This window comes from Ascaphus truei, chromosome 1, assembly GCF_040206685.1.
Source record: "Ascaphus truei isolate aAscTru1 chromosome 1, aAscTru1.hap1, whole genome shotgun sequence".
Taxonomy (NCBI): Eukaryota; Metazoa; Chordata; class Amphibia; order Anura; family Ascaphidae; genus Ascaphus; species Ascaphus truei.
The window spans coordinates 468,161,380-468,167,379 of record NC_134483.1 but is presented as its reverse complement, the minus strand read 5'-3'; the positions used below and the strand labels follow the sequence as shown (position 1 = coordinate 468,167,379).

Below are 6,000 nucleotides of genomic sequence, written 5' to 3'. Positions count from 1 at the left end.
TACAGAAGAAAAATAGCTCTCAGTTTCCTCACAGATATCCTGGATAAAATCTTAACCCCCTGTAGCCCCTGTAAGAAATAGTGGACTAGCTATCCTTCTCCTACTGGAGTAAGCCCTGTTAAGGGCAGGCGCCAGTAGTAATCATGGGTTTTCCCCCCACCAAGCCCTGCCTTGAGTGATAGAGGTAGGCCCCTGACTCTGTGGCAGGCCTGAGACAGAGGGGAGGTCCTGCTGACATCATAAGGGGCAGGGCTGTATCTATTTAGTGGGCTGCTCATGTGTGTGTCTGGGTCAGTCTGTGTTCAGTCTGTTGGAGTTGTGAGAGTGGAGAGTGCTGGAACAGAGAGAGCATGGTCTGGGAGTTCAAGGAAACAGGAGAGAAGACACTCAGCCATACTGATTAGAGCTGATAGCACTGTAGTGCTGTGGACCAATGCCCCTCACCATGCTGAGGGAGTGAGGGGGGGGAGATCTACCCTCACTCAGAGAGTATATCCTGGAGGTGGGGGTGGGGTATTGAAGCCCCAACAGCCCATCCAGCTAGGGTACAGCCTGGAGGAGAGGAGTGGAGGAATATACCTGTACATTTGGCAGCACTGCTGTACATGAACTGCTGCTGCTGCTGCTGTGTGCTGTATCATTGTTACAAGGACAATAAAGACATTGCTGCTTTTATACAAAAGACTGTGTGTGAGATTGGAATCTCTCACCCTGGGACCAGGGCTTTCTCTGGGAAGATTCCAATCTATCCCCTAGGTTTCGCCAGAGAATGGAGGCACTGCACCACCACCACTAAAGATGAAGGCATATACCCCAGAAGCCTGGTCCTGTCATCCCCCACACCAACGCGGGAGACTCAGGCCCTCCTGTTCCAAGCAGGTATGCACCACCATAGTACATGTATCCAGCCCTCACTACACCCTAGAGGTCCAATCTGCGACCGGGGGGGGGGGGGGGGAGGGGGTGGGGGGGAACATGGGTTACATTTGGAGGCGAGCTGCTGAGATCGAAAACAGGACAGGCTTTCAGCAAGGCAGAGCGGGAAGAGTGAAGTGCACCTTCCATGCAAGTACTGGAGAGAGTAGGGCATGTAATACCAGGGGTAGTCAGGGGAGCGTGGATTCCCGCACTGTACGCCCTGGGTGCCCTAAGAGGGTGATGTAAGATGGGTGTATGGCTATTGCTGTCCTAGTCCCTTGAGGCAGATAGTGTGAGGAAACTGGGGGGGGTTAGCCTGTTAACTAGTCCAGGGACCATGGCCCAGGGCCCGCACTATGAGTGGCCAAAAGTAGGAGACGCCCGTACTTAGGTAGATGCCCGGTACACTAGCCAGCACCCACATAAAACACACCACAGAGTACTTGTAGGAACCGTCAGCGAGTGCAGTGCACAGAGAAGGAGTTCTGCCTAGCCTGGGGTATGCCACATCATATCAGTGGGTAAAGCACAGAGAGAAAGCATGCAGAGAGCGTTCAGTGAACAGTTTGAGTATAGTCAGTGTCTAGGAACGAGTTTTGCACTAGACACTGAGAATAGCGGTGATATACATTTGGAGGGCTCATCAAAGATGGCGGCCGTCCCTACATGTGCTCCGCGGAGCAAGAAAGAGTCCAAAATGGCGACAGCAGCGCCATCCACTGCCCAGCAGTTAGCAGCCGAGCTAAAATGGCGATTCCCGCCAATCCTGGATCGCGCACGTGAAGCGTGCAAAGAGACTGTCAGAGAAATGTGGAGGGAGATGTGCAGGGGTTTGGCGCCAAACCCAGATCCCCTGCAAAAGGAGTGGAGCGGCGCGAAAGCCGAAAGCCCACCCACCTGTGCTGTGACTGGCCAACAGACAAGGCCACGTCACACTGAGAGAAGGAGTGCCCCTCCTCTTGTTTCCACCAGAGGGAGGGGCACAAGGAGAGCCAATCAGGAGCATCCTCCCCAGCGAAGGGAGGGACAGGAAGTGAGAGTGAGGAACTTCACTTCCATCTGACATTCACAGAGAGAGGAGCTGAAACACTGAACTGTTCCACCCCTGAACTAACTATGTCAGAGCTAAGTATGACCACGTTCCAGTTCCCAGGAGGCTTCCTGGTAATGGAACTCGACGGCCGAGAGTACCTCCGGTGCCTGTGCATACATTGCACGACACCCGGACCGGCCCCAAGCACGAAGGCACGATGCCCTCAATGTGGCACGTTCTACCTGTGGCCTACCGAGCCATGGCCAATGATCAAGACCCCTCGGGGTGCCTCTCCGGGAACCCTAACGGAGGTGGCGGAGACGACCGACGAGGCTGCCCTAGTTCCCTGCACCCCTGCTGATATGGGAGCCAAGGCCCAGCCAACTACAGAGCCGAGCGGATATCCAGCGGAGAAGAGCACGACCGCAGTGGAGGTACCGGAGCGGACCCGTTTCGTACCACTAACCACTGGCGGGCCGCAAAAGACCCAGGTGACTCCCTAGCGGAGGATCCGACCAAGTCGTCTTCAGAGGAAGAAGATGGCATCTCATCGGTGGTGATGCGCCTACCGGCGAACCACCCCAGCTGTAATAAAGATGGCAGTCCACTTACCGGAGAGAGGGAGCAGACGAGTCCGGACACCTCCCGACGGCGAGCGCTGGTGCGGCCTGAGGCCCGTAGAAGTCCCACGGCCGTGGTGACTCCCAGTGCGGCAGAGGCGGTGTCGGAGACGGATCCAGAGGGACCCGAGTACATCAGCCTGCAGCGGAGCGGAAAGGAGACTCCACCACCCCCTTACTCCCGCCAGGCAAAGACGAACCCTGCAGAGGACGAGAAGGAGAGGCGTGCGGCCTACTTACCCGTCCGTGGACCGGATGATCCACCACCGCCCCTTCCGGTCCTCGACGCACTTCTGGTGCGTGACCACGGAGCGGATGGGGATTCCGCGGGCGGCAGTGATGACATCACTTCCGGGTCTGACTGGAAAAGAGGCCCGGGAGCGTTGTTCTCCCCGCGGAGAGCAGCTATGGCCGCTGCCATGGCCACCTTGCGAAGCCAAGGTCCTTCCAGAGGATCACGGGGCTCAGCGGAGAGAGCAAGCAAGAAACTGCCCACTGGTCGCGAGATTACCCGCTTGCTGGACATTGAAATGGACATTGCCCCAGCCCCAGTCCCTAGCGCCATTACCCCGGGCACTGCCCCTGCCCTGTCATGAGTCATGACACCGGGACCTAGCGGGGATAAATTGAGTAAGAATCCCACGTACTCCAAGGATTTGCGGGATTAGGAACTAAGTGACGAGGGATCTGATGGGGCGGTACCATGATACTGTGATACGTATGCCTAAACATGTACCTTTTTCTCCTGTGTCTAGAGGGAGGGCCCGAGGGTCCCATACTACTGCGGAGGCAGGGCCGGTAAGCAAGGTGGTTTCCAAAATGAATCCTACCAACTACATAAATGCCAAGGGTAGACACAGCTGCTCGCGCTCTACGGAGGCGGGTACGTCTGGTGTCTCATCACAAGCCGAGTCCGAGACAGGTACTTCTAGCCCCATGTCAGAGTACGAGCACCGTGACAAGTGGTGAGCACCCCTGTATACTGGGTACCACAAAGGTATGGAACGCACCAGGTTCCTGTTGATCAGGAACAACATAGTTGATCATTGGTGGGCGGTAGGTGTCTATACTCCTGAGGAGGTGGTGGATGAGTTGGAACACCAATTTCAGGAGATAGAGCAATGGATCATCATGCCTAAGGGGCCTAGTATATTGTACGATGAAATTGCTCCTGTAGAACCGGAGTTTTGGGTACTGCCAAGCAGGGCGGGTCCTAAGAAACTGCCCAAATTAACCAGATCAGACAGAGCCATAGTGTTTAGGTTTAGGCAGTCCCATGGGTACGAATACCCTTATGTGCCTGAACCCATAATGAGGGAAATAGAGGAGAACAGAGATAGTTGGCTCAGAGCGGCCGTACAAGAATCTTTGCGGACAAGGTTTGGTAAGGCGGGTTACCACAATGAAGACCGTATCAGTGAGGTGGTCCGGGCCTGGAGTGTGGGGCGGTGCATATACATGCACAGCGTGATATACCGGCCAGAGTCTGGGTCGGTACAGCCCTACTATATTACCATAACTGACCATAATGAGAGGAAGGTACGAAAGCCTGACCCAAAACATTATCATTAGTGGTTCTCCCCGTTGGGAGTGACTGTTACGCCACCTGGTGGTTGGCTCAAGAAAATAACATACATTGCAATGTGTTTGTTTCCCAGGTTTGTTCTCCGCAGGATGGTGCTGCTAAAGTTAGGTCCAAGTGGGGACCATTGGATTCCACCAGAGGGAGAGTGTAGCCCCTGTAAGAAATAGTGGGCTACCTATCCTTCTTCTACTGGAGTAAGCCCTGTTAAGGGCAGGCGCCAGTAGTAATCATGGGTTTTCCCCCCACCAAGCCCTGCCTTGAGTGATAGAGGTAGGCCCCTGACTCTGTGGCAGGCCTGAGACAGAGGGGAGGTCCTGCTGACATCATAAGGGGCAGGGCTGTATCTATTTAGTGGGCTGCTCATGTGTGTGTCTGGGTCAGTCTGTGTTCAGTCTGTTGGAGTTGTGAGAGTGGAGAGTGCTGGAACAGAGAGAGCATGGTCTGGGAGTTCAAGGAAACAGGAGAGAAGACACTCCGCCATACTGATTAGAGCTGATAGCACTGTAGTGCTGTGGACCAATGCAACTCACCCTGCTGAGGGGGTGAGGGGGGGGGGGGAGATCTACCCTCACTCAGAGAGTATATCCTGGAGGTGGGGGTCGGGTATTGAAGCCCCAACAGCCCATCCTGCTAGGGTACAGCCTGGAGGAGAGGAGTGGAGGAATATACCTGTACATTTGGAAGCACTGCTGTACATGAACTGCTGCTGCTGTGTGCTGTATCGTTGTTACAAGGACAATAAAGACATTGCTGCTTTTATACAAAAGACTGTGTGTGTGAGATTGGAATCTCTCGCCCTGGGACCAGGGCTTTCTCTGGGAAGATTCCAACCTATTCCCTAGGTTTCGCCAGAGAATGGAGGCGCTGCACCACCACCACTAAAGATGAAGGCATATAGCCCAGAAGCCTGGTCCTGTCATCCCCCACACCAACGCGGGAGACTCAGGCCCTCCTGTTCCAAGCAGGTATGCACCACCATAGTACATGTATCCAGCCCTCACTACACCCTAGAGGTCCAATCTGTGACCGGGGGGGAGGTGGGAGGGGGGAGGGGGGAACATGGGTTACACCCCCCTTTTGCCAGTGTAATCAAGTGTAGCAAACTTGCCAATAATAGCGAGTACGCGGGTTAATCTAATTACATAACTACTGCAAACTGTATAGCAGTAAAACATGCCCAGTAGTTTATTGAAAGTCACAAGGCCTCACACTCTCATCGACCTTATGACGTTTCCTAAATGTCACACCTATTTGTACCTGTGTCTAAGGCTGATCACGGCCGTGGATCTTTGAGACACATTTGCAACTTTTTCTCCCAATCGTGGCCGTGTTCAAAATAAAAGAGGAGGACTTGTGTCTCTGACGTCGGGTGGTGTATGAGGACCACGTTATTGTTGGAGTACATATCCTGTGGTCCTTGTTCTGGAATGCATGTGGCACTCTGTCGCCACTGACAATTTGAAAGGATTCAAATCTCAAAGAAATGAAGTGAACATTTAAAATGTTTTACAAAAGACTTATTGCTTTTCTAAGATCAGATATGTCAACCGCACGGACCATAATCAGTCACATGTAGGGTTCTGTACGGAAAGATTGTGTTTTAATGGAAATAATTATTTAAAACTTTATATGGAGACTTTAAAGCAGTATTCCACGCTGCTTGTCTTTTCTGTAACTTTTTTTTTAAAATGATATTCTGTGATGGGCGGAAGTAATGATGTTTATATATTTTAAAATATAATTTATTCAAAAACATCTTCAACTTGTAAGTAATGTTAAAAACCAAATACGTAGCAAATTCTGTATTCATTTATTTTTAGCATTAAAGTGGCGTTCGCTGTTTG

At 52.6% G+C, this 6,000-nt stretch overlaps 1 protein-coding gene across 1 annotated transcript in view; it reads left to right on the top strand.

Annotated features, from left to right (window-relative positions):
- Nucleotides 1-4,966: 4,966 nt before the first annotated feature.
- DCUN1D4 (defective in cullin neddylation 1 domain containing 4) overlaps nucleotides 4,967-6,000 on the top strand; it is a 37,497-nt gene continuing 36,463 nt past the window's right edge. Inside the window, exon 1 of the mRNA XM_075566678.1 lies at nucleotides 4,967-5,121. The gene's annotated coding sequence lies outside the window, so the exon portion shown is untranslated. The remainder of the gene's footprint in view (nucleotides 5,122-6,000) is intronic.